Below are 14,309 nucleotides of genomic sequence, written 5' to 3'. Positions count from 1 at the left end.
GCTGTGGCACGCGTGACAACAGTATGATGAGCAACAGTCCTCCTGCGAGCACCCCTGTCCATCTGCCTGTGTGGGACCTCGGCTGCACTCTGGCTATGGCCAGTGTCTACACTCACACTTGCCACTGTCCTGACTGACAACCCTACCTGTATTTGACAATGACCATCATCATTGTCAGAGTCTGCAGAGACAATGACATCAGATTCTAAGCAGGAAGAACCACTGCCATCATGTCCACCTGTGGGAGGAAGACAACATATGTAAATTAATACCTGCACTATAAAGTTTGCTAACACACACACACACACACACACACACACACACACACACACACACACACACACACACACACATGCAGACACACACACAGACACATACATGTGAGGAGGCAGAAAGGCATTACACAGACCTCACAATAGACAACTGGTGACATTCACAATACAGTCAGATCACTACATACACACTCTGGACAGGCCCAAGACATCATGCAGTGCAGCCCTTTCCACTTAATGTTACTACTTATATACACTTCTGTGATACGTGAATAGTGTTAGTAGGTGATGCGTCTTCAAGTAGCATACTCTGCACCCATGTGCACATAATTACTGTTCACCATTATAGCACAGTGGCAGCTCCTACAGAACATACCTTTCAACTGTGCAGAGTGTCACTGAATGTCTACATGTCTGGCTCATATTTCTGGTCTGTTCTTCATAAATCCTGTGTTTGTCTGACACATTACTGGGATGATATGAGGACTGGTGCCACTAATTAATGACATATTTTGAGTTTTACACTTCAAATCCTATAGTACATGTAAGTTACAACAGAGGCAGTTACACTAACAACCTTATCCAGTAGGGACAGTATGCCAAGAGTGTTTTGGAGGTGAAAAGAGTATTGGATAGAGTGATGTTTAGGAAGCTGGAAATTGATGACATAATGATGAAAGGTGTCAGTGCATATGCTTCGCAAGTTGGGTGTGCGATGGATGAGAAAGGAAAATCTTGGCATGAGTTAGATGAAGTGGTGATGACTGTACCCAAGGGTGAGAGAGTGGTGATTGGAGCAGATTTCAAAGGGAATGTTGGTGAAGGGAACAGAGGGGATGAGGAAGTGATGGGTAGGTATGGTTTTAAGCAAAGGAATGCAGAAGGTGAGATGGTAGTAGATTTTGCAATAAAGATGAACATGGATGTGGTGAATATGTATTTTAACAAGAGGGAGGAGCATAGGATGACATACGAGTGGAGGATGATGCACACAGGTGGTTTATATCCTATGCAAGAGGGCCAGTTTGAAGGAGGTTGGAGACTGTAAAGTGATGACAGAAGAAAGTGCACTTAGGCAGCAAAGAATGTTGGTCAGTGGGATGAAATTGGTGATCAAGAAGAGGAGGAGGAGAGTGAGGGCTGCACCAAGGATCAAATGGTGGAAAATAAAAAAGGGTGATTGTGAGCTTGAGTTCAGGGAAGAGTAAAGACAGGCACTGGTTGGTTGAAGAGCTACCAAATATCTGGGTAACTACAGCAGAACTAGTAAGGCAGATGACTAGAAAGATGCTGGGTGTGACATCTGAATAGAGGAAGGAGGACAAGGAGACCTGGTGGTGGAATGAGGAAGTACAGGAGAGCATGCAGAGAAAGAGGTTGGTGAAGAAGTTGGATTGCCAGAGAGATGAAGAAAGTAGACAGGAGTATAAGGAGATGAGGTGCATGGCAAAGAGAGAGGTTGTGAAGACTAAGGATGAGGCATATGAAGGATTGTATGAAAGGTTGGACACTAAGGATGGAGAAGGATGCATACCTGCAGCAATTGGCTAGACAGAGGGGCCGAGCCAGGAAAGATGTCCAGCAGATAAGGGTGATAAAGGATAATGAGGGAAATGTACTCACAACTGAGGAGAGTGTGTTGAGCAGGTGGAAATAGTACTTTGAGGGGCTGATGAATGAAGAGAATGAAAGAGAGATAAGGTTGGATGATGTGGGTATGGTGAATCAGGAAGTGCAATGGATTAGCTAGGAGTAAGTAAGGATAGCTATGAAGATGAAAAAGAATGGAAAGGCTGTTGGTCCAGGTGACATACCTGTGGAAGCATGGAAGAATTTACGAGAAATGGCAGTGGAGTTTTGAACCAGATTGTTTAATGAACTTTTGGAAAGTGAGAGGATGTGTGAGGAGTGGAGAAAAAGTGTTTGGGTACCGATTTTGAGAATAAGGATGATGTGCAGAGCTGCAGTAACTACAGAGGGATAACACTGATCAGTCACAGCATGAAGTTATGGTAAAGAGTAGTGCAAGCTAGGTTAAGAAGGGAGATGATGATTAGTGATCAGCAGTATGGTTTCATGCCAGGAAAGAGCACTACAGATGCGATGTTTGCTCTGAGACTGTTGTTGGAGAAGTACAGAGAAGGTCAGAAGGAGTTTCATTGTGTCTTGGTGGACTTAGAGAAAGCATATGACAGAGTGCCTGGAGAGGAGTTGTGGTATTGTATGAGAAAGTCAGGAGTGGCAGTGAAATATGTACGAGTGGTACAGGATATGTACAAGGGTAGTGGGACAGTGGAGAGGTCTGCAGTGGAAGTGATGGATGCATTTAAGGTGGAGGTGGGATTACATCAGGAATCAGCTCTGAGCCCTTTCTTATTTGCAGTGGTGATGGAAAGGTTGACAGACAAGATCAGACAGGAGTCATCATTTACTATGATGTTTGCAGATGACATTGTGATCTGTAGTGAGAGTAGGGAACAGGTTGAAGAGACCCTGGAGAGGTGGAAATATGCTCTAGAGAGAAGAGGAATGAAGATCAGCAGGACTAAGACAGAATGTATGTGAGTGAATGATAGGGGGGGTAGAGGAATGGTGAGGATGCAGGGAGTAGAGTTGGTAAAGGTGGATGAGTTTGAATACTTGGAATCAACAGTTCAGAGTAATGACGAGTGTGAAGGAGAGGTGAAAAAGAGAGTACAGGCAGAATGGAGAGGGTGGAGAAGAGTGTCAGGAGTGATTTGTGTCAGACAAGTACCATTAAAAGTGAAAGGGATGGTCTATAAGAGGGGAGTGAGACCAGCTATGTAATATGGGTTGGAGACTGTGACACTGACAAAAAGGCAGGAGTCTGAGCTGGACATGGAAGAGTTAAAGATGTTAGATTTGAACTGGTTGTGACAAGGGTAGACAGGATTAGGAATATGTTTGTTAGATGGTCAGCCCAGGTTGGACAGTTTGGAGACAAAGCCAGAGAGGTGAGATTACATTGGTTTGGACATGTGCTGAGGAGGGCTGCTGAGTATATTTGGAAAAGGATGGTAAGGATGAAGCTGCCAGGTAAGAAGAAAAGAGGAAGGCTTAAGATAAGGTTTATGGATGTGGTGAGACAGGTCATGCAGGTGGTTGGTATGACAGAGCAAGATGCAGAGGACTAAAAGAAGTGGAAACAGATCATCCGCTGTGGCAACCCCTAACGGGAACAGCCAAAAGAAAAAGAAGGAGATGTTGTAATGTCCATCTTCACAGACTTGCCAATGATTTGCCTGACATAACACAACTCTATGAGTAAATGACTACAAATATGAGGCACACATATGGTCAATGTGCATAACACTTGACAGTTGAATGGTATGAGCTCAGTATATCTCATGCAGTTCAACACACACATCTACAACTGTAGTTTACAATGCAACTACCCTGTATAGGTCTCTCCCATTTCTGAGATAAACATGTATATCATAGTTATATTCACAAGTAACATATGGATATCTACGACATCCCAGTAGCTGGCCTAGCAGTGTCACAGTCAGTATTGTTCAACACACACTCCAGTAGTATTCATATGTGAGCCATGCTTTCCTGGGTGACTCAGGGTCCTAAGCTGTAATCTATGTCACTGCAGACAGACTGAGATGCTATGGCCATAGGTTCTGATCAGCAATATTGCAGTACAGCAAGTCTTGTTGAGATATATTTGCTTAACTTCCTATTTCCCATTATTACATACCCCCTATTGCATTCCATTACATGCTTACTTGTATGACATACCTTTTTTTTTCCAAGTACAGTTGGTTTGATTCCGATTTGTGTTGGTTTGTTTGTTTGTCTGTCTGTCTCTCTCTCTCTCTCTCTTCTCCAAGATGTAGGGTATACATCTGTTTTGCATAGGCAGCAGCTTGCCTTTTGTAGGTAACGCTCATGAGCAGCTGATGGCCTGTGAACTAGTTGGTGTCCTCACTTGTTAATTGCATGCAAAACAGCTGTGTTGTTATTTATATAGCCAATGGCATGGCAACACACTCCTATAATTGAGTACTTCATGTGAGCATTGTCCCTTTTCCTTGTCTGTGAGGAGGACTTCATGGAGGGGTGTGAAAACAGCATCACAAAGTAGTTGGATATACCTCTTACAACAAAAACTGTGGAGACAGCCCAACAAGATGGGAAGAATGTTCCAGACATAGGGACAGAATGTAAGTATTGCTGTTATACAGTTGGATTAATGCTAGTTTATTAATGCAAGAAAATCTTGAACCCTGATCTCTTTCAAAGCGAACTAAGAGCATGCGACTGGTCTCCCTTAAAATACCTCCCATTGGAGGAAGCTGTTAAATACTTTAATTCCAAATTACTAGCCATTCTAGATGACCATGCACCAACCCGCTCTATTAGAATTAGAACTATATCTGCCCCGTGGCTTTCAAAAGAAACCAAACAGAAAATCCACCTCAGAAATAAATACTGGGCCAAATGGCGAATGACTAAAAACCCTCTAGACCGACAAAACTTCAGACAGCTGAGAAATGACACTAAGAAAGCTATACTGTCTGATAAAAGAAACTACTACAAACAATTCCAGCAAACTAAACATAATAATCCACAAAAATTCTTGGCAAGTACTAACCAACTACTACACCCAGGTCAATCCATTACACCAAACCCACAAGGCACAGACCAGGAGAATCCCAAGCATACTGCCAATGCCTTCAATACCTTTTTCAATGATGCCATTCAAACACTTGCCAGTCAGCTATCACCTAATAACTTAACTATACCTACCTCTAACACAATCCCACCCCCTCCATTTCTCTTCCAAGCAGTCCCAACAACATATATTCTTACCCTTATCCAAAAACTGAAGCCATGCTCTCCATCAACAGACAAATACCTGCTGAATATCTACAGAAATCAACCAAATCCATCGCCTGTCCCATTTCCATTCTGATTAATAGAACCATCAGTGAAGGACACATCCCTGGAATATGGAAGGTCTCCCATATTATCCCTCTGCATAAAGGCGGAAACTCTCCTGAATTCTCCAACTACCGTCCCATAGCCCTACTTTCACCTTTGGGAAAGATTATGGAAAAAGGCATCCATAGGCAATTGCTAGATCACCTAATCCAAAATAACTTACTTTCCAGCTGTCAACATGGTTTCAGACCTTCCCACAGCACTACTATTGCCCTCCTTACCTTTACTGACTGTATTAACAAAAAACATAACTACAATATGCTTTCCTCTGCACTGTTTATTGATCTGTCCAAGGCATTTGATATGCAGTGGCGGCTGGTGACTTCAAATCACAGGGGGGCTGCAGGAGACGCTGAATGGGTGGGGTCAAAGGGAAGGGGTGTGGTCAACCATAAAGGGGAGGAGCTATGCACAAAACCACAAAAAACTAACTTTAATTAAATACGCTGCCCTGGGTGGCAAACCATCATTATGAAAGTCCAATCAAGACAAAAATAAGTGTAGAAGAATAAAAATATTTCAATGCATTGGCTGCATGACAGCTTACTTAATATCTAGATGGAAACAAAAGGTTGTGAGGCATGAAAAATAAATTACTTTTAAATACATTACTGGAATGCCAGTCAAAATCAAGTATAAGAAAACCAGAAGCACTCAACTCAAACCACGTCTCCTTGCACTGCAGTTCTAATTATAATATATTCAGCTTTATTAAAGTACCAAGCAACATGCTGAAAGTAGAAATCTATGTGATGCCCCACTTGTAAAAATGTTTCTTATCCAAAAAGACCTGCTGCCTGACAACTTGTTTCATGGGGAAAACATGATAAAAGTAAAAATGAAAAGCAAACAAGAAACAAGCTCAAGATACATTGCTTAAAGGATTACTGTACAGGTTATGGACCACACATGATTGGCATTCTGTTTAGTTTACGGGTAAAGTCTGTAGAGATGACTGGAAGTCTCCAACAAGTGTAATGTGCTTTTACAATAATGGAATCCTGTCCTTTACTACCCAAGGCTTATACATTATCTAGTCAAGTATTCTCTGCATGGCAACAACAGAAAGGCTTTCAATGTTGGCAATTCTTTAACAGTATGCTTATTAAAGCTTACTTGCATCTTACGATGTCAGACAAGCTTACCTTATGGTCATTAAAGCATTGCTACTTAAACACAGAGCAACAGGCACTTTGAGTAATAAGCATAAATCTGAGTAATAAGCATAAATCAACAGTACAAAAATATGACAGAAACCAGACCATTCTGCAAAATCAAGGACAGATGAAAAGCCACTGTAGTACTTATGCAGTGTGTCCTCCCCATCCAAGGTAGATACAACTACTCCTTGCCTTGCTTGGACACATCCAGAGTCACTACATGGGGAGTGGGGTGCAACAAGCATGTCACAATTTGAAATCTCTCTGGCTGACTGTGATGGCCCTGACACATTTGTCATACCTCTCAACCTCAAGAGCAAGAAATCTGGACAAAGCCATACACAGAAGTGGGACAAAGGCACAACAATAAGGACAATTTTAAATATTGCTCTAATAAACTTAGAAAGATAATAGAATAGGTCTTGCATTAGTATGAATTTTCTGAAGGGTATAAAACCTGAAACTCAAATGTCTGTCATTTTCTAACTTCAGTCTTTAGTGATTTGTCACTAATTTGCCAAAAAACACAATTTTATGAAAAATGGACCAAAAATGTGATGCAAAAATATAAAATAGACACATGATACAGCTGCTACCTGTCAAAGAAGGGACACTTTAATATTAGTACTGCTACCTTGAGCAGCTGACAAAATAAAAGAATCTACATGCATTTCAAGTAATCTATAACTTTGATTATTACAGTTATTTCTTAATTGTAAACCCTCCATGTTTTCTTCCAAAATTGCTATTTTATGGAGGGATTATTAGGGGAAGAGCAACATTTTGAGCCAAAAATTGGGGACAGTTGAGAGGTTGGCTATGCCTAATTCTATAAAGCAATTTATTTGCATGTACCTCTCAAACTGTTAATGCAGTAAATCTGAACAAGGCCAAATATATTGGGGGCACATATAAACAGTAAAAAAAATGCTCTTGTATAAATTGAGACAGTTGATAGAACGGCTCTTACTTTAACATGCATTTTTATGAAGGTTATGAAGTCTGAAACTTATTATTTAGTGACTTCTGGCAAATCATTTAGGAATTAAAACTACAAATTTTATGAACAACAAACCAAAAATAAGAAGCAAAAATCTATTCATTCTTTGAAAATCTGGACAGTTGGGAGGTATAGTTCAGCTGGGCCTGTCTGAGTTTGCTGCCCTTCCCCCCTGACAAAATAATGGTTGAACTGGAGCCTCTGCAGCCATTCCAATTAACCATTACTTGGCTATTTCACTCCATTTACCATAAACACTAATGTGCATACTGCTTTACTTCAATGATTGGACTTCATTTGAAAGTTTTATTTTGTATTTTACAGCACAAACATTAAGTCATCTGTTAAACAAAGCAATGCAGTCTCACAATGAAAACTTAGCATTAAAACTTCTCTGCCCTTGAAACTCACATTCATTGAAACAGCATTGAAACCCACATTCAAAGAAAATACATTTTGCCAGTGGCAGATAAAGATTAATTTTGGGCTGTTTTCGAATCATAGGCCCCTTGCATATGAAACATACATGTGCTCTTTGATACACCTTCCTCATTGTACTAAAAATTATATTCCTACAATACAGTACACTTGTTAGAGGATGTTTTAAATTTCTTTTGAACATTTTTCCAGTAAGCAATGAAACAAAACATATGCACCCATAATGGCAAAACTGCCCAGTTCAGAACATTTATCATAAAAAAGTCTACTCAGACTTCCACAGTCCACCATTATTAGTAAATATACACAATTCTACAGTCCACCATTATTAGTAAATATGCACAATTCCACAGTCCACCATTATTAGTAAATATGCACAATTCTACAGTCCACCATTATCAGTAAATATGCACAATTCTACAGTGCACCTTTATCAGTAAATATGCACAATTCTACAGTCCATATTCAGTGAATTCAGTTCTTGCCATAGCTGTCAACCTTAGCACAATAACCTGGACGAAGCCAATAATGGGGCAATGCAGTCCCAAAAATAGGGACAAATTTAAAATATTCATCTTATAAACTTAGAAAATTGCTAGAAATAAAGGTTGTGCTACTATGTATTCTGAAGAACATGAAGTTTGAAATTCAAATGCCGGTCAATTTTACTGCGGACAGAACAAAAACAATTTTCAGCAGAGACGCAGGGATTAATACTGCAGACACGCCTTTGTAAAATGGCAGGGCACCAGAGCAAATCCACACAAACACAGGGAGGAGATGCAGACTCCACACAGAAGCCACCCCAACCAAGAATCAAACCAGAAAACCTATAGCTGTGAGGCAACAATACTACCACTGCACCATCAAATCTGCAAGGAATTAAACATTCAGAAACCTGAAGTCTGAAATTCAAATGCCGGTCAATTTTACTGCGGACAGAACAAAACAATTTTCAGCAGAGACGCAGGAATTAATACTGCAGACACGTCTTTGTAAAATGGCAGGGCACCAGAGCAAATCCACACAAACACAGGGAGGAGATGCAGACTCCACACAGAAGCCACCCTAACCAAGAATCAAACCAGAAAACCTATAGCTGTGAGGCAACAATACTACCACTGCACCATCAAATCTGCAAGGAATTAAACATTCAGAAACCTGAAGTCTGAAATTCAAATGCCGGTCAATTTTACTGCGGACAGAACAAAAACAATTTTCAGCAGAGACGCAGGAATTAATACTGCAGACACGTCTTTGTAAAATGGTAGGGCACCAGAGCAAATCCATACAAACACAGGGAGAAGACGCAGACTCCACACAGAAGCCACCCCAACCAAGAATCAAACCAGAAAACCTATAGCTGTGAGGCAACAATACTACCACTACACCATCAAATCTGCAAGGAATTAAACATTCAGAAACCTGAAGTCTGAAATTCAAATGCCGGTCAATTTTACTGCGGACAGAACAAAAACAATTTTCAGCAGAGACGCAGGGATTAATACTGCAGACACATCTTTGTAAAATGGCAGAGCACCAGAGCAAATCCACACAAACACAGGGAGGAGATGCAGACTCCACACAGAAGCCACCCCAACCAAGAATCAAACCAGAAAACCTATAGCTGTGAGGCAACAATACTACCACTGCACCATCAAATCTGCAAGGCATTAAACATTCAGAAACCTGAAGTCTGAAATTCAAATGCCTGTCAATTTTATTTAACATTTGTTAATCAGGACAGTCTGACTTGGAACAAAAAAACAATTTTCAGCAGAGGCCCAGGAAGAAATAATGCAGACATGTCTTTGTAACATGGGAGGACACAAAAGCAAACCCACACAAACACAGGGAGAAGATACGGACCCCACAAAGAAGGAACCCCAGCCGAGAATCAAACCTGAGAACCTGCAGCTGTGAGGCAACAATGCTACTACACCATCAAATATCAAGCATTGCAATATTTACAAACCACAGATATTATGAGGAACAGATCAGATCAAATATGAGGCAAAAATCTGCAATTTTTTTACAAATGGTGGTGGGTAGGGAACTCAAGTCTTTAACACCTGCATACAGGGTACAGGGTTCAAGCCTGAGGTATTCCCTATCACACCACCATGAGCACCACACCAGTTAACACATACACAACTCCAGTTACAAGCACCAGCTAACACATACACAACTCCAGTTACAAGCACCAGCTAACACATACACAACTCCAGTTACAAGCACCAGCTAACACATACACAACTCCAGTTACAAGCACCAGCTAGCACATACACAACTCCAGTTACAAGCACCAGCTAACACATACACAACTCCAGTTACAAGCACCAGCTAACACATACACAACTCCAGTTACAAGCACCAGCTAACACATACACAACTCCAGTTACAAGCACCAACACATAAAGTAAAATGCACCATACACTTACCTGTCTGTTCTCCATACCATATCCTGCCCGCAATACTCACAAAGACCCGAGATCCCAGTAAAGCTCCTTCCCGATGACGAGATCCCAAGCTCCCTCCCGAGACTGTTCTGGCTGTTGCTGTTGCAGTCCGGATGCGATATATCCTCCCAGCGTGTCTGTGCACTTTAAAAGTGCACAGACGTCTCCTTGCGTCCCTCTATGGGTCCTGCCGGACTGCCTTGAGCATGCGCATAGACCGGCGGTAGTCGGGACTACTGCGCATGCGCGAAGTCCGTGAAATTTAAAAAAATTATTTTTTTTTTGTTTTCTTTTTTTTTTTGTTTTCTTTTTTAATTTGAGGGGGCTGCAGTCCGGCAGCCCGATGCCATGAGCTGCCCCTGTTGATATGGTTAATCACCAAATACTTATAAATATCCTCAAATCCCTGTCACTAGATGCACTCACTATAAAATGGTTCCAGTCCTACTTAGATAACAGACAACAGGCGGTGCTTTTCTATCTACCCACCTGCCCGTTAACCTTGGCATCCCTCAAGGGTCCATATTAGGACCCCTTCTTTTCTCCATATTTATCAATGACCTTCATCTGGCAATCCCCCAGGCTACATGCATACAATACGCAGACGATTCCACATTTATATGCACAGCCACATCTACTTCCAAACTTCACTACCTTATCCAAAAGGTATTTAATACAGTAGAACAATGGTTTACACAGCATTGCCTCCTCTTGAACCCCAAAAAACTAAACTCCTCCTTTTTAATCCTACTTGTAACTCCTCCCCAATAGATTTCTCAGTTACATCCACTAATGGTACCCTTATATCACCAGACCCAACTACCAAACTACTTTGTATCACCATAGACAACAACCTTAACTTTGACATCCATAGCAACAATACTATAAAAACTGTTAACAAAAAACTAGGCTCTCTCTACAGGATCAAACCCTTCCTTTCACCAACAGCCAGAACAACTATTGCTCACACTCATCTAATCTCGACACTCCTCTATGCCTCACCCATATATTCTAATCTATCTAAAAATAACCTCACCAAAATGGAAATCTCCTACAATAACATTGCCAGATCTGATACAGGCAACCCATTTAGAACCCACCATTGTTATAATTTAAAGCAGCTAGGATGGCTTGAACTTCCAAATCTGCTTAAATTCCACCAACTAACCATTGCCCATAAGACTCTTTACCAACCTTCCAGTACTCCTATACTATCTACCCTCATCATCCCCTATAATAATCTGAAATCCTTGCGTTCATCACATAAACTTCTTGTAAATACCTCTAAATCTAATAACAGGGCTGGGGATTCTCTTTTCACTAATACTGTTAGAAAATCCTGGAATCTTCTTCCCAGTGAACTTTCCTCAGTTTCCTCTATATCACGTTTCAAAAACAGACTGAAACTTTTCCTGAGAACACATTGGTTATGCCCCTGTACTAAACCTGACTAATCATCTTTCTCTTCAAACTAGGCACTGCCTACCCTATGCTTCTCAATAACAAGTTCTACTTTCCTTATTAACCACAACACCATTTCCTATACATAACCTTTTTTCATCCTCTGTGCTTATATATATATATATATATATATATATATATATATATATATATATATATATATAGTGTGACAACTCTTTATTAATATAATTATACAATAAGCTGCCTTTTTTGTTATATTATGTATTCTACCTGCAATTTGTATTGTACCTGCATTTTGCACTGTGAAGTATTCTGCCCTCTTTGATAATTTCTGTGTTAACCTGTAATGTTCATTGTAAATATAAATGTTTTTGTTATTTCTTGTTTTTATCCTCAGAGCTTATCTCCCCAGGTTATAGTATGTATTCTACCTAAATTTTGTATTGTACCTGCATTTTGCACTATGATTTATTCTGACCTCTTTGATAATTATGTGTTAACCTATAATGTTCATTGTAAATATAAATGTTTTTGTTATATGTTTTTTTTATTCCACGGAGCTTATCTCCCCTGGTCTCTAATGAAAATGGACATGTATCCAGTTAGACTAGCCCGGTCAACAAATGTAAAGTAAAATAAAATAAATAGTTTAACAGGGTTTGTGTGGACATGAATGTTCTGCATGATTTTAAGTCTGACAGTGTTATGTGGTTGATATAACTCTCAAATGACAGTGTTATGTGGTTGACGACTATCCACAGAATGTTCAGAGTTTGGACTCTTATGTTTGGTGTGTTCCTTAGACATTTTTTGTCTTTGGAAAATCAGTACCATACTCTGGGGATTGCAGTCAGTAAATGATAACATCCATTTGTGTTTCTGACTTCATATCCATCAGAAAAGATATGTTACAACAAACCCTGTTACACCAGCAACTTTCTCAGTTTATAACAGCAATATTTCAAATATGCTCCAGTTTTTGGGCCTCTGTCCCCCAAGAATGTCAGGCTTTGTCCAGATGTCATGCGGTAAGATGTTGATAGGTATGGTATAGCATTATTGAGTGCCTTTATTCCTGATATCATCCCAGTGATGTATCTGAATGCCAGACATGTTATGTGTAAGAGGCCTTATATATGAGGACAAAGCCTGGACATTCTGTGTATTTCTGGTGATTGTTGACACACTGTCAGGATTGTGTAGCAGTGTTGTGTATAAATACTATTTGGCCTGTGTAGTTAGGGGGTAGATGTAAGTGTTATGGCTCCTTTTCTATCTGATTGTGCATGCTGCTCCAGTTTCTGGTGGTCTATCGGCTCTATATGTTTATAGGGGCAGACTGAGACATGTCCCATACCATGGTCAGGATTCATACTACACTGTGAATTGGACCAGTATATGTAAGGATAGTGTGTGAGTGGCAAACATGTTGTTTTTTTCACACAGTCCTTATACTGTACTGTTCATTTGGCTTACTGGTATGTCACTGTGACTGTGGTGGAACTGGTTGTGGGTATGCACTTTCACACTGGTGTCTGATTTTCAATGCAGTTACATCTCTGTAGTGCTTGATATATTTGCAAATGCATGTGGAATTCCCCATAGTGGATTTGGGTAAGTGTTGTGTCAGTCTGACTGTTGTTTGGACAGTGCTTCAGTGACATGCTTAGCAGCTCAGTGTAGTTTCCCTAATGTGATGTTATGTCTAGATATTTGTAGGATGTACTGTTGTCTCACCCCCATAAGTGTTGTGTGTTTCTGACACATCAGTGGGATGATGTGAGGATTTTAGTCATTAACTAGTGAAAAGTAATTGAGTGTTGGACTTGTGCTATTTCAGTCAATATATGTTAGGACAGACAGGCGGGTGTTGCTGCAGCAACTGTGTCAGCTTATCTAGTCCAGTATTTCAGATATGTCTGTATTTTCTTAGCTTTCTCCCCCCACTTTGTCAGGCTTAGTCCAGATTTATTGCACTAAAGGTTCTGAGCATACCTCTCGACTGGCTGGATTGTTTCAGAATGTCCAGGTTTATTGCTTATATTTCTGGTCTGTTCCACAGATTCATTGTTTTTATTTCTCTGGTACATCACTGTGATGATCTGAGGATTTCTGTCAGTAAATGATGACATACATTTTGGTTTCAGACCTTACATTCTTCAGAACATGTATGCTGAAAGAAACCCTGTTACTCTAGCAACTTTCTACATTTATAAGAGCGATATTTAATATAGGTCCATAGTTTTGGCCCATCGTCCCCCCATTTTGACAGCCTTTGGCCAAATTTCTTGCATTAAGAGGTTGAGATGTATGGTTCTGAGGTATGAGTCCACTACATGTTATGAGTATGTATATATATATATATATATATATATATATATATATATATATATATATATACATACATACATATTTTATACACCCACACACACACACACACACACATATATATATATATATATATATATATATATATATATATATATATATATATATATATCAATCATATGTATATATTTTATAGGTATATCTCTAAATATTATGTATATATTTTTCCACATATGTGCATCTCCATACATATATA

Source organism: Protopterus annectens, chromosome 9.part0, assembly GCF_019279795.1.
Source record: "Protopterus annectens isolate FY-2018-M chromosome 9.part0, PAN1.0, whole genome shotgun sequence".
NCBI classification, from domain to species: domain Eukaryota; kingdom Metazoa; phylum Chordata; order Ceratodontiformes; family Protopteridae; genus Protopterus; species Protopterus annectens.
Note: the sequence above shows the minus strand (reverse complement) of the source record.